The 15,333-nt window shown below is 41.5% G+C and overlaps 1 protein-coding gene across 4 annotated transcripts in view; it reads left to right on the plus strand.

The window, feature by feature from the left end:
• The window catches only part of LOC122399644 (talin-1), a 45,181-nt gene that overhangs the window by 12,189 nt on the left and 17,659 nt on the right, over positions 1 to 15,333 (plus strand). For 2 of the 4 annotated variants that reach the window (XM_043400476.1, XM_043400479.1), the window contains exon 3: positions 741 to 860. The gene's annotated coding sequence lies outside the window, so the exon portion shown is untranslated. Of the gene's footprint in view, positions 1 to 740; positions 861 to 5,751; positions 5,964 to 7,890; positions 8,009 to 15,333 lie in introns of those variants that run through there. The other 2 variants (XM_043400478.1, XM_043400477.1) reach the window with 2 other exon arrangements.

Here is a 15,333-nt window from a genome sequence, read left to right on the forward strand (position 1 = left end):
ATTTTTATACGTAGGCCGACGGACGCTTTCTTTTCTTTTTAACATCGAATTTCTACCATTATTGGATGATTAATTGTTCTTCTTGTTTTTTATTAAATATTTACTAGGAAGATTCGAAACGAGGGTGGAATTCCCGCCGTGCTTAATTTTAAGTACGATCATCGTTGCAGCGTTTGTTCGTTGTCGCGTCTAGTCTGTACCAAAGAACTGTAACATCGACTCCGTCACTCCATAAAACATTTTTCCATATTTCTAAAGTCTAATGCTCGCTTGCAAGTCGCTTCTCTTTATTTCGCGTCCTCGCGAGCGGTTTCCATGCTGCAACTCGACCATGCAGCTGCTAATCTACGCTTTACGGTGTTCACGGATAATGAAGTTCCTCGAGTAGTATTCATATTTGCCGTCTACCTCTCTTAGACGTCACTTTTATTCTCAGATCCTTCGCTTGGATCGTTACTCTAGGCCTCCCTGATCGTTTCCGCGACAGAATAGAGCCACTTTCTCTGTGTGGCTTCGCTGCATTCTTCCGCAACGGGTATCCAAAAGGATAGAATCTCTGGCGGCAAATATTCATAGAATTTCAAATTTTGATATACAATTGCTTTCCTTGGTAATATTATCATATTATTTTAATTTTTCAGAAATATATTTTTATAGAGATTGTCCCCACAATGAGAGCGATGTTTATTTATAAGCAAACGTGTCTGAAAGCAACGCATAATTCGATTTACCTTCGTCAGTTTCCAGAAAGGCCTGAGGAACGAGCTGAGAACGAACGAGCTGCAATTCCTACCACGCACACACACGCGCACACACGAGGGACACGAAGGACTGCGGCATAAGAAAGAAACGACGAAGCTGTAAGTACGAGTCGTTCGAGTGTCCCGCTTCCGATTTGCAAATCGCATTCAGGACTCGGTCTTTCGTCAGGATCCTCGTAAAACTGCACCCTTCTGCACCTCTTCTCGCGCCCGTTTTATTCCTTTTTCTCTCCTTTTCTATGAGTCAGACGAATCGTGAAAGTATCTACTAACCCCGCGGTGCCATAAACTTACCCCTCCGGAACTTGTCCCGAGCCCAGTCTACAAATTTATCCTTCGTCCACGAGACCTCCCCCACCTCCCCCTGAACGCTTCCATCGCGCTATATGGAATACTTCTGGTTCATAAGCCCCGAAAACGCGATACTTAATTGCGACAAATATAGGCCGTTAAATTTGAATAGGCATCTCGTGATGAGCCAGGGACGGGGACGATGCATCTTCAGACCCCGTTTATGGTCGATGGGGGTCCTCGATAACTCTGCTCGAGCGTGTACTAGCGTTGCACGTAATTTCAGTTAAAATATTTATCTCGTTGAATGTTTCCAGGCAAAGGTTCGTTGGAAAAGTACCACGTCTAATCGTAGTATCTAAATTCTCCACATGGCGGTTTCTATAAATCAAGTAGATCTTCCTCCAATGACCCATCGCGAACGACGACAAAAGTCGAAGATCTCTATCGACTGATTCATTCCGTATCTCGTTAAGTTATCTTTATTCCCCGGTTTCTGGCTGGTGCAATCTACGCATCTGTCAACCTGCAGCTTTCGTTGCAGTTGCATTCGTTTCGATCGTGTGTCGCCTACTACTATAGCAGACTTACAGCTTCCTTTAATATTCGATCGTGAGTCATATAGCCGTTAAACTGAATTGTAGCACTACTGTACTTAGGAGAAGAGTCACATTTTTATTTTATCACATTTCTTGTCACATGCTTAGGGTCTTAAAAAGAAATAATCCACTGAAATGTTTTACTTAGTTATTGATAACAAATGGAGAAAAAGTATCGAGTTTCACGGTATTTCGTAATTTTTGACAACCGCGAACACATTGATTTATCGCGAGCGAGGACACCGCCCACGATTCGCGAATTTCGACGGGGTTAAACGTGCAGCCAATAGCAATAGCTCAGACATTTTGGCGGCGACTATACGAGCTGTTGGTACGAAGTCGTTTACCAACAAACAAGCACCGCGCCATGTCTGATCCTTACGACGCTTCCGGTTTCGCTGACAACGAGGCCGGAAGTTAGGATGCTGAGTTTACGTGACCCTGAGACCTTGTCACCGCCTCGCCCTTCTTTTTTACGATTTTTCGCTTGTCAAACTCTCGCCGACCTCTTTCGCCAGAGAATTCGAAAATAGAGAAATTCCTGCATATTTTCGACGGTATTCGACGACACTCGCTTCAAATATATTCTTTTCCGACAATGTACAGCGATTCGTATTTCGATATAATTAACGCAAGTTAGTTCGATAAATTTTTTAGTTAATTCGAAACGAACGGACGGACAGACTTTTCCGGAGATTTTCGGTTGGTTCGTCGGGTTGCGAGTAATTTCGTGAATTTTGTGATTTTTGCGCGCGCGATTTGCACTTGAGAAAGATGCGTGGAACGAAATTTTGCATCGAGAGTCGGCCATATGGATTTGGGGCGGCGGTAACTTGGATCGACAGGCGCATTGTCAGTGCGATTAATCGAACGATAAGTTTGACCGTATACGAAGAGAGTGATTGACGCTACCACGATAAGGCTTGATGGCTCCGAGAGGGACAGTCCAATCGAGAAAATAAGAGGGACGGAAGGAGTGAACAAAAACCGAGGAAAAGGGACACTCGCAGCGGGGTTCTTAGCCTTGTCCCCGAAGGAAACCACCCGGTATGTTCCTTTTCCCCCTGCCTCTTATCCCCCATGCTTCCCCGTGTAACAGAATAAACCATATCCACCCTTGTCGTGTTTTGCAATTGTCTCGATTCGCCACGTGGCTTTCTCAAAAACGTTTCGACGGCCATTTCTCATGTTTCTGTTTTTTTCTTTCTTTTTCAGAATTAATAAGGATTTTATATCGGTTGCTTTCCGTCGAATAGTACCGCAATAACAGAAGACGAAGTCCTGATTTATTCAAACCGATACTACCTGGACATTACACGCGAAAATTGATTTCGTAGAACAGTTTCTAAACAGTAAAGAGATTAGAAATTTTATATATCTTCGAAAACTGTTCCCATTGGACCAATTATTATGTTCGAAACGAAGATTTGGCGATGGAGTTTTGTTTGCATACTTATTTCATAATCTTATCAACACTCGTACAGAAGTTTAGCGTTAAACGTGGCAGATCTTTGGAATTTTCTCACAAATCAGAATAGAAATGAGCTTCATTTTATATTTTATTTACAAATAATATTTCCGTGATAGTTTCCTCGCCGCTGAGAATCTAACGACGATTCAGTATTTTCTTACAAGGAGGAGATGGAACAGAGTTCACTCCATTCAAAGAGAATATTACACCGGTTCACTCTTCAATCTTCTCTCTTCTCCGGAACTAATTCATTTTTGTCCTAGAAGGGTGAATCATCCCTCGTACCATGACACTTCACTGGCTTTCGTCTAAACCACTTAATAAATGAGAGAAAATTTGTGGAATCGACGTAGAACCAATTTTATGTTCCCATTAAATGAAACAATAATATCTTTCAAATCGTTTACGTCACGGTCTAAGAATATTCGAGACTAAAGGGGTGTGGATTTGGCAGTAGCGGACAATGGTAATAATCGCTATTGATAGATCGAGAATTAAGAATAACATTTTTTTCAAATATCATACACAACGAATTTTTGTAATTAATTTTTTCCATAATTCAGGAATTTAATATTGCATGATTTGAGTAATTAATACTTCTTAAGGGTGATTGCAGCAATTGCTAGAACAGATCTAAGAGAATCGTACAATTTGTGAGGTAATAGAGGAATCGAAGATAAATTGGCAAAGAAAACTAAATAGATTTTCGGGGATCGCGTCGTCTCCTGAACAGGAAGCAAGGTGTTATCATCACCGTGCTGTTTTGCAAGCATTCATGGTCAGCTCCCTGACTTTCCGAATGAAAGTGCCGCTGCATAAATTGCCTGTACATCTCAATTCACCCCCCGGGATGGTGACCATTCTCTTACACGTCGTGCTCCTGAGTGACACTCTCCCACCCCCCGGCAGGCGATCTCCCTCCCGTGGACTCGCATTACCATCCGTTTGCGCCCTCTCGTCTGATAGGGCTCGATTTTCGTCGGACCTTTTGTGCGCCTGCTTGTTTAAATTCGACCCCAAGAAAATTACGGAAATTGTTATGAAAATTTCCTGTCGACCCACGCTCCCAAACCCGGCTCGTGATCGACGAGAGATTAATTGGATGGATGGGTACACCCAACGAAAAGTTGCATGATCTCCGTTGTTCCCTCTTTCCTTTAGTTATCCTAGATTCGAGAAACGTTTTATATTCAGTTTTTTATTAGGGTTTATTAGGATTTAGTAAAATTCCCATTGGATTGCTAGACTCAAAATTGCTATATTTTGTATTAAAAAAAGTGGTAGCGCGAGACAAAGTGTTCCCCCGCCACCAATCAAGTTATTAATTGAATTGTTTGAAACCGACTAATTTTTGTCTAACAAAAGGAAGAATATAGCGTCGAAAGACAACTGCTATTAACTCAAATTTCAACAGATGAATTATTCCGGGGTGCGTGTGCGTGCGTGTGCGTGTGCCATGATACTCGAGAGGGGTTGCAAGATGCGAGTGGCGACGGTGGGGGTAGAAGGACAACTACCACCATTAGCTTTGACCAATCCCTGTGGCGGGTTCACAGGGGTGTATCAGCGCATGTGCATCCTCCGGTGGTGTCTTTGGTTTAGGTACCACGCGCAAGGCCGCAGTCCTATCACTTCTTTGGCGACAGCCGTCGGGGTAACATCCTTGTTCATCCCAGTCCTCGTCCTTGCATCGTACCCTCGACACACCAGCATCACCAGTACCAAGTCCGTTTTCGATCTTCATCCTATGTTCGACTCAGCTACGCGTTCTCGCGTATCATTTCCCTCTGGGGCCGATTTACCCTTGGTAGAAGGCGATCCTGTGCATCCGAATTACAAGCCACAAGTTCACGAGTCCATTCAGTTCGTTTCCTTTTCGTCGAGCGTCGACAGTTTGTTCTCCAAATTCTTCGACCGGGGGTGAAACGTTCTCTACGGGTTTTTTTTTACTCGATCATCCCTTTCTTTCGACACCGTCACCTGCTGGAACATTCTGTCCTGGCTGGTTCTTCTTCGGTCTTGCTGTCAGTTTCAGGTAATAAGTTTCCTCTTGTTTTTAGTTTTCTTTCTTGTCGACAGTCTTCGACTCTTGTTAGAAATTTGGTTTATTATTTGTTACGCGTGTACACGGTATTTTCCAATGTTTTCCAAAGGTCTGTTCCTTTCCCGCGACAAAGTTTGCGTCGGTTCGTTCGTTTCAAGGAGACTTTCTCGTTCTCGTGTTGTTTTTAGTTGGTAATTGGTACACAATGCAGGGCTGTCGCGTCCGAAAAACATCTCTTGTGCCTTAAATTGCCGTCCAAATTCGAACTCGTGACAATAAGCAACGCTTTCTCTCACCTTTCGCGACTCTCTACGGGTCCCTCGTGGCCCGTAAACTGTCGGTCAGAGCCTTAACGAAACTGTGATCTTTTCAATTCGGAATTAAACAATTCTAAGACGAAAATAAATAAATGTCAATCCTCGAAATTCGCTTTACCTTTCGAGCTTACTTCACGAATTGGCCTCGTGCCCGTTGCCTTAATTCGAATATATAAGTGTCGTTGAAACTTACCTCGTTTTCCTTTTAATTTTCCAAAAAAAATTCGACGAAAACCTCGTCCGTCCCTCTGTGCCTTCCAAATTTTTCGCTAAACCTCCCCAACCATTTCCTTGCTTCGAAATTGAAACAAGTGTTTAACGCGCTCCGAAAACCGTCCCAGAAGAAGACAGAATCCAAAGTATTTTGAGAGTTTCGAACAGCAACTGTGCTGTTTCGTTTGACCATCCGAGAAGAAAAGGCTAAGATTTCCTGATCCAGAGAGAATCGAAGGCGAACGAGTGCAAAATGCGTTTGGCTTGGTGAGTAAGAATCGTTTGAGCCGTGCACGTGTCTAAACTTAGTAATGCAACTCTCGGTATATCTGTATCATTGTTTTTACACGCTGATTTATTCAAATTGTACTTATTAATAATCCACAGCCCTTGAAGTTTCAGTTATATTTGGTTCGCGTGTGAAATAGTCTGTAGAAATTAGTTTTTATTTTAAAAGTGATAAATGTGTGTCCACAGTATTCTGAAATTACTTTGATCTTTCTACCATAGTATCGTACTCATTTTTTCTCCACGTTTTTCTTCTCGAATAAAGGAAATGTGTCGAGTGGAGTACACTGTTCCATTTACATATTAAACTAGAGGTCTACGTCGGTTTCATTGTTTCAAAATTTGACATTTTAAGCGTCACGAAACAACCCTTGCGTTTTTCGTTTGAACGATCGATAAAATTTCATCAAATCGAAACTAAATTCGCCAAACAAACAGACAAACGAGATTATTTTCCGAGCGTGGAATTGATTACCGTGAAACAATCAAGATAAGAAACTCAATTATCAAGGGTGAATTGTGACAGGAGATCTCTAAGCTCTGGAAATCAGATAGTATTATATAATGTGAGGGTCAATTTTCCTCCGCTCCCTTCTTCGGAATTGTCGAACAGCCAGGCGGGGAGAGGGTGGTAATGGTCACAATGGAGGGATTTCCGTGTATCTTTTTTAACCGCAATTTAATCGCCCTTTCGGATAAATCAGAATAGTAGGTTTCGGTCGTTCTGTCAACCGAACCCCATGGTTCTATACCCAATTAGCGGCTCTGCAAATTATAATTATGCTCCATATTGTATATCACCTGGAGAAGGGAGTTCAAAGTATAATTAGTCAGAATTCAGGGATTATGGTACAGTTATATCCCACGGCGATTGTTTCAAATTGATTATTATGAAAAGTAATCATTACACGCTGTAACAAGATAGTTTTTTATTCATTTTTGGATCGACGAGATCATATAATTATAGCGTTCGTTCAAATGTATCTTCGGACAAAATTGTAAATTTATAGTTTCTTTACATCTAAGAAAAATGAAGTATTTTTTTTAAACATCGTGCACCTTAAAAACAAAGCACAAGTTACGCTAAAAATCTACCAAATTGAAATTCTCTCCTAATATAAAAACCAAAAGGCGATAAACCTTGTTCGTAGAAGATCGACAAATTTCCCCGTAAGAATCGAAATTCCCCCAACACTAGTTCCCACGCTTCACACTTGGGCGCTGTTCGAACGCCGCGTAAAATATTTTATACGGAAAGAAATTGCCCAGAAAGATTACAAAGCTCAAACTGCGAACAGTTTAAGTCTCCTAACCATCGACACGTTGAAATACGTTTTGTCGAAAAAAATTACATATCGAACGTGTAGAACTTTATTTCCGGCAATTAAAATGGCCAAAAAGGGGGGCGAGAATCGTACCCAAAGTTCCGAAAAATCGTTTACGCCGAAGGTCCCACAAAAGCTACGTCGCGAGGGGTGAAACTGCACACAATGGGGATTCTGAGAATTTCCCAGCGAAAACAGAAAATTTATTCGAGCTCGCACGCCGTTCGAATTTTCCACACCGGGTTTTACGGGGGTGTGTTACTGGGGCAGTAGTGCGCAGAAGCTCCGAACATCGATGTGAATTTACCAGAACCCCTCTGTCGTCTCGTTTCCCCTTCCCCGTCGCTCCTGCTCGCTCTTTGGTTCTCCTTTACCCTACCACCCTCTGTGCTACGAGGGGTGGTTTCCCAACAATTCTCTCGGTTACATTCGAGCCTTAACTCGGACCGCGACGCATTCAGTTTCTGATCGGCAGTGAAACCGTCCGTCCTCCTCGGTCTTCTCGTTACTTCGTCGTATAATATGGCTGATCGAGGTTGTGCGTGCTTCCAACGATCGGTTGTATCCGATCCTCGTCGATCGAACGTTCGTCCGGCTTTCCAGTAAATCGGGAATTGTGTTGAATTCTGCCAGCTCCGTGGACGCGTTTAACCTCTCGCCTGATGGATCCTTCATGAGGGCGCAGCACAGTATACCCAGGTGATACAGCATTGTGTTTTATCGGGGCTCGATTGAAATTGGTCAGCAGCTTACCAACATTTTCGCGTTTGTGCATTCCGATCGTGAATAAACGTACCTGATTTAGCCACTTAGCTTATCGCAGATTCGTGAGGCGTTTGTATCACGTTTTTCACTGCGGGTGTTCTATTATATTCTAGCCAATATTATCCCAAGGTTTTTATTCATCAATTTTTAAATTTATATACGAGTTGAATCAAATTGAATCGAAATATTTTATTACTGTTTTAATACTAGTTTACGGGAATCTCGATAACAGAGTTTGCGTTTACAGCGCTGCAAACTATTATTTAATTTTATTTATTCTGCTGGAGACTCGAAGAAAATAATAGTACGGTTGTTCATGCTCGAAGAAATGCATTATGCTTTTGCGTTGACATCAGCCTCTCTATTATCATTCACACGAAATAACCCGTGATTAAGATAAACAGATTCAGACATTAGGAGTTTAAATGTGCATCTTGAGTATAAGTGAATCCCCCGTAGGGTAGTGTTAGTATACGGCGTGCAATTTCTATTCATGAAGAAGCAACGACGTTCTGCGTTCTACAGTAAAGAAATTTAAACCAGGAAATAGTTCATACTTTTAAAATGTGAACTGGGAACAATTACTTCGCTGTACAATCGAATTTCTTAGCTTTATTTCTCTCAAATATCAAATGTTTATCTCAAACTTATTTCAATTCTTCTGAAATTTTATTTATTATTTCGAACTTTCCTTTTTTTACGCAAAATTGATTTCGATACATTTAGGAAATAAAACGATCAACGATCTTCAGTATTTCAAACGACGAATAAAATATAAATAATTATTAATCCGTTACACATTAAGTGGGAATTAGAATTATATTTTAAGCAAATAAAAATCGTTTAAATGTAGGGATGGGCGATTGAAAAACGCGAGGTAATAATCGTACCGTTTCCCCGTGTCTTCTGCCTTATAAAGTGATCATCCGTCCGCGGTTGTTCGCGTCAATCGTTAATCGGGGCTTCGTTAAAGCGTGACAGCGATAAATACGCGAGTGACGTTTACGAATCGAGCGATGATTATATTTAACAGACGGCCGTCAGCGAAACGTGGCTGGAATTAAATCGAACGTTACAAGATGCAACGATAGGTTCAATTTCTGTCGCAATAGAATTTCCACGTAGCTTCAGAAGCGAAAGAGGAAAATGGACGTGAACCGGGGCTGCAACTTCGTACGAACGGTTAATTATCTCCGCACGAGGAGCCTGCATTAGAAACGAAGTAATCTAACATTTCGTAATGGTTATTATTTACGCTCCCAATTTTTATTTCATTTTATTTATACGAGTTGTAGAAATTTATTACAGTTTTACTTTTCCAAATGAAGTCACTCTCGACGAACAGAAATTCGTTTCGTGGAACACGGACGCGCGAGTGATTTGTATTTTTTTTTTTTTTTTAAATATGATAGATCGCGTTCAGTTAGAAATCCTGCAACGTCGAGAGAGCGGGAGAAAGTTTAAAGCCGGGATCCTTCAACTTCTCAGCGAAGAAGATCAAGCGTAGCAAACAGAAAAACAAGAAGTCCGGGACGGTTAATGAAGGCTGACTCGCATTCGTTTTCTTGCAAAATCTAACTAGCTCGTAAAATAATTCGATACTCGGTGTAGCTCAGGGAAATGATAACTTCGTTTGTCAACCTTTAAGCAGCTTTATTAACAAACAGAATATTCAATTTCTGAAATTAATGAAATCGTCGCGTAAACCACCCTTTGCTTCTAATTGAAGTGAACACGGGGGATGAAATTTGAATCAGGATCAAATCTAGTCTTGTTTAAGAGGATTGTTCGACACAAATAGAAACAATTCTCAGCAACTTGGAAGTTACTTTAGGGGTTTGTTATTTTTGCTATTTTTTAGCTTGGCGTCTCGAGAATAAGACAAAGTAAAATCACTTGGCCTCTGGAGGCTACAGAGGGGTTATTCCCCTCACACCGATTGGCTACCCTACCTCTCAGTCTTTTGTTTGTTCGCGCAAACGTGTTACATACGCTCTTCCTTTCTCAAACATAGGGGAAAGCTGACATGTCGTAAAAATGAGGATCGTGTCTGATGTAACGTCCGAGTGTACTTCTACATCAGCTGTTTTCTTCCTCTGACGCAAGCTTTTGGTCTTAGTAAAACTTAAACTTCAGATATCCAGTAAAGCATCAGAATTATTTCATTATAATTACTTCTCGTCCTCCATTGTTACGTAGGAATTATCCTAACGATGTAAATTCAATCTGTGATAGAAGGATCATACGAATTTCTTGTCACGTACTGTCAGAATTGATAATAAAAAAGTTTGGCCGGGTATTTGAAAGACGTCCGCAAGTTTCTGCGATAAACAGTGGGGCGCTGGTTCTCCCGGGGGCAGGGGGCGGGGGCGTGTAAGTTAATAAGTCATTTGAACAGCCCGTAACAGGGTAGATAAGTACTCACGGACGGGGTCATTCTTTACGAACTCGTGACCAATATTTGGGCAAGCAAAATTGTCTCGACATCTCATCGATAGTTTCCTTGAAAGAAATTTATTCATTTTTGTACCAGAAAATGGACTCAAAGTATCCTCGAGTAAATAACTATCGATACAGAGTGATTTTATGAAAACACTCGACTTTTTAATCAATAAACAATTCAATAATACTAGAAAATTTAATGAGAAGCAGAGTCTTGCAGTAGCAGTGCATGATTCGAGTAATACACTTTTCTTTTAATATTTTTATTAAATACTGTTTACTATTGTAGATCCTTTGTGGAGATTTTGTAGAATATTTTTACCAATTTACGAACTTCCAACCGGCTGTAAATTCATTTTGGGCCACGACACGTCGAGCTTGTTCGTGACGAAGGGTGTCGCGAGCAGGGGTGGGTTTGGGGAAAAGACGAAGCTCATAAGACGACGATAGAGTTAAAAAAGCTGACTGGGTTGCTTCCGACACTTTAAGATCGCCGAGAATAGAGAGCAGTAAGTACTGCAGCGACCAAAAGTAAATGGCTATAAGTGGTTCCGCAATCTTGTTGGTCTTTCATGGGAGAGGGTGGGAAAACAGCCTTCCGTGCTTCTTCCGCAGAGTCTTTTCCATTTTCGAAATAAATGCACCGTGTATTGTTCGGTTTCACTATTTCTCATTTTATCTGAAATGAAGTCAGAGGTGAAAATTCGTGAATAGAAAGTTTGGTTTGGATCGTGTATTTACAACGGTGTATACAAGAACGTCAGACAGGAGAGAAGGCAACGGTGGGCTATTGTAGGTTGTTTGCCCTCTATTCGGGGTTCAATGAGATCGTTCTCGTTCCGTATGCTAAGTCCAGGACGTGTTGTAGCCGGGAGAAAAATTTTTGGCTGCTCAAGGTTATCGAGTTTTCGTCCCCACCGTGCATTCCTTGTCAGTTCGCTCCACTCGGTTGTGTTTGAAAGACAGAAAATGCAAAGTTGCAGACACATGCCCTGTGTCTGTCACATAGAGGGGCAAACTGGCGTGGCGCAAAGGTGAGGGGATGAGGGGCGTCGTGTCTGGCAAGCTTCACAGACAAGGAAGTGACTTCGTGAGGCCAGAAGTTTCTGTCTCTTAAATATTATCTCCGTTTATGTTCAGGCTGGTGAAGTATCGTCAACCAGCGATAACGCACCGCCATTGTTGTTGTCTTCAAATACCCAATTTTAAAACAAATGACATGTTCGATAATTCACAGATTGGTTCATAACTGTCAGATATATCCACATTATATTTAACGTCATTCATGTAATTATTCATTAGGGAGCTAACACAATTAATTCTCCGGATTCGATATTGAGGGGAATAAATTTAGACAGAACTCTTGAATTTTAACGAGGCTGTGAGTCACTGTACGCCAATTTAATCGAGAAAATTGGACGTGGCGTTTCGATCGGGTTCAAGGAACGGGTTAAACGAGGGCGAAACGTTATTTTTCATGCTCACTGTATCAACAGCGGGGGTCCATGTGATTGGGCACCTATGCCAGGATCCATTAAGAGAACCGAACCCCTGATCACCAAATCTTGTAGAGCGTGCATAATCGTGTCTTCGTTGCCTCTCGCCAATCGGTAGACCCTCAATTAGTTCCTGTCAGGCATCATCTTCGTAGGAAGGGGCAGACGACTGAATCTAGTAGAGGCTGTAATGGATCTTTTTGGTCGATACACATAAAATATCGCTGTTCATTTATTAATTAAAACTCTTTAGTCTTTAAATACGTTATTTGGCAAAGCATAAATAAAAAAAATAGGGTATGAAATCTTATGTTTCAATTACAATAATTGTTGGTGAATAGAGCAAGGTAGAATTAACACCCTAGCAATTCTAGGAGATGTTGAGGATAACTTGGTGACAACTTCTCGGACAGTAGTCTACTCATGACTGAAACTAGGTCCTTCTATGACTCTTGACACTCTATATTTCCAACCAACTTATTAGAGAAATAAATGAAATAAAGGGGGAACAGCCCCCTCGAACTATTATCCGATTCGATGTCATTTTACCGCGGAATTGATTCGCCGTTTAACAAAGTTACTTCACTCGACCGCGGCACGTCACTTTCCAATTTCCACGGAATGTATTCCGAAGAATGACCTCATTAGTCGCAATTGGGTCAGCATCGTGAGTGCATCTATGCAGTCACGATGCACTTCGACACCCGGGCCGGATCATTATTTATACACTCGAGGAGCGTCGTTAACGTGCACAATCGTCTTCACAAGAGCGAAGAAGTCGGCGAACGCGCGAGACTTAAAATTTCGCGTCGTTCGTCTCTTCGAGTCGCGAGCTATTTCGAGTCAACCGATATTAATTGCACGTGAAATTACGCGTCCCGTTTATTTCGAGGCTGTTCCACTTTCGAGAATATTACAATGTCCAGATATCGTGTCGCGTTTATTTTATTATTTGATAAACTCGGGGCCAAAGAATCAAACGAATAAACGGCGACAGCATCGTGAAATCAAAAGTGTTTGGATTCCCTTGGGATTAACATCGGGCGAAGCTTTTTAAATAATTCACAGCGTACAGTTTCCACGGCGAGAAACACTTAGCGATCTCTTGATTATCTCAGTTTACAACTTCCATGAATGCTGGACGACTTAATTCGTTTGAAGATAAAGTTAAACGAAATTATTAGTCAAGAAGTTCTATAGTATCATTGCATACATTACCAGACGGGAGTTCTGAAATGAACCGGGGGGGGGGGCAAAGTTTCGTACAAACTTCCACGATTATCAAAGCAGATTCGTACGCGTGTAATTCAGTAATTTATCCATTGCTCGGAGCATCTTCATATTTCGTTTTACTTCATTCTCATTAATTTCTACTATTCTTTGTTCGTTTCAGCCATTTTCGTCCTGATAAAGCTAACAAATCTCCCGAATAACCATCAAGTTTTTGGTACGTTCAGTGTGCTTTCAAGGAACTCAAATATTATATTAAATTCTGTTGATATAAGCAGAGATTGGAGTTACTGGTTCTGAAAATGAAATTAAAAATGGCGCGAACGAACCACGAACACGGAATATGGATGAGAAACTTACGCTGGGCGAATTTAAAAAGTTAGGGGATGCGTGAAAATGGAAACTGTAAATGGGAGAAGGAAGAGCCCGGAGCAGAGCGAGCATCGGAAGAATAGCGGGGTGGAAAAATTAGATGTATAGAGAAAAAGAAGGTGGAGATAAGTGAAAGGGTGGAGCGACGGGGGAAAGGGGGGTGGGAGTGAAAAACTTGGAGAAACGTAGAAAATACAGTGGGGAAGAGAAAACAAGGAAGCAGCGACGACGGGAAGAAAGGGAGGGCAAAAATGAAGAGAGACTGAGAAAAGCTGGATTCGTAAGAAGGGATGGTCGGGGGTAGTTGTGCTTGAGTTTGACACAGTCAGAGACCGGTGTTGCCTGGCAACGTCTATGGGTGGAAGTTCACATTGGCGTAGGGTGTACTTGCAGCGAATTTATGTGTACGGACCCCCGCCCCTTTACACCCCCTGTGGGGCCCTGTAAAAAAGTCGAATAAACGAAGGAAACAGTCTATAATTGGCGATCTCTTCGTATTCGGGGCGTATCCTGGTGTATCGTGTATCGTTCCCTCTGGGCGTCTACCATATTTTAAGAATCAGGCGTACATTTTTCTCGCTAAAACTCGATTAGGATCTTTGTAGAACCGTAAAGGAGTCAGCGAGACGGTAACGAATCTTCTACACTATTTTTATTCGGGGTTTAAGGAGAACTTGAAGTTATAAGTTTGTTTGTGAAATTGAATATTGTGCAAACTGCACTTTCGGTACGCGTACCTTTCTCAAGAATTAGGTTTCTTACCGAACAACTGCTCTCGTTAATATTAAATTCCTCAGCTCGTTTTCTAGTTTCTGTTTCTTAACAGAATCAGGCTTCGCAGGGAGCGACGGATAATGTCTTTCTCCTCTCGCCATTCCGCCAAGAACGAAACTTCATAATTAATCAACTTTCCAGTTAACATAACTATGACGGTATTTCTGTTCTCGTATGGCGAGATTCCTTTTTGCAAAGTGGATTCGACCGATCGACAAACTCTCCAATTATTGCATGTGATACACCTTTCATTATAAAATAAAGTGAAACAGCTCGAATCCAATAATTTCTTCACGACTGATCAATAAAGCTACTGCTGGCTGACGATTCATCATGGTGATTTATTCACGTAACGCGGAGGGAGCTACTTGTAACTTGTTGATGCAAATAAAGCGCGTTGGGCGGTGTTTTGCCCCACGGGGTGTAAATGAGAAGACTCGTTTTCCGGGATCGATTTAATTAGGCCCGAGCTGGTCACAATTTATTTTTATTAGCCGGATACCGTGACGGGGTGGATTCTACGCCCGTGCTGGATCACACACCCTGTGGCAAATTCTATAGCAAATACATCATACCACGGAAGATCAATATACAGAGTGAAACGCCTCACGTTATCACCCTGAAGATCTCCGTTTCTTTCAACAATACAACAAAAATATCCGTGGAAAAAGTTGCTCGATTTGAGGGTGGAAATATTGTAAATGGTATTTATGAATTTAAAAATTCATTAAACAAATATTATTTTAAATTTTCAGTTTGTTCTTACACGGAGAGACACACCCTAAACGATAATACTACATCTGGGAAGCGTAAATGTACACTCTCGATATTTCCTGAACACCTTTTGTATCTAAATTGAAAGAGGCGTTGATTCGAGATTGTATCGGATAAATTACCGCGCAAAACAAAGTTGGAGGGAGTTTACATATTGCACGCAATTTACAC

This window comes from Colletes gigas, unplaced genomic scaffold, assembly GCF_013123115.1.
Source record: "Colletes gigas isolate AHSC1104 unplaced genomic scaffold, ASM1312311v1 Colletes_gigas_Sc00014, whole genome shotgun sequence".
NCBI lineage: Eukaryota > Metazoa > Arthropoda > Insecta > Hymenoptera > Colletidae > Colletes > Colletes gigas.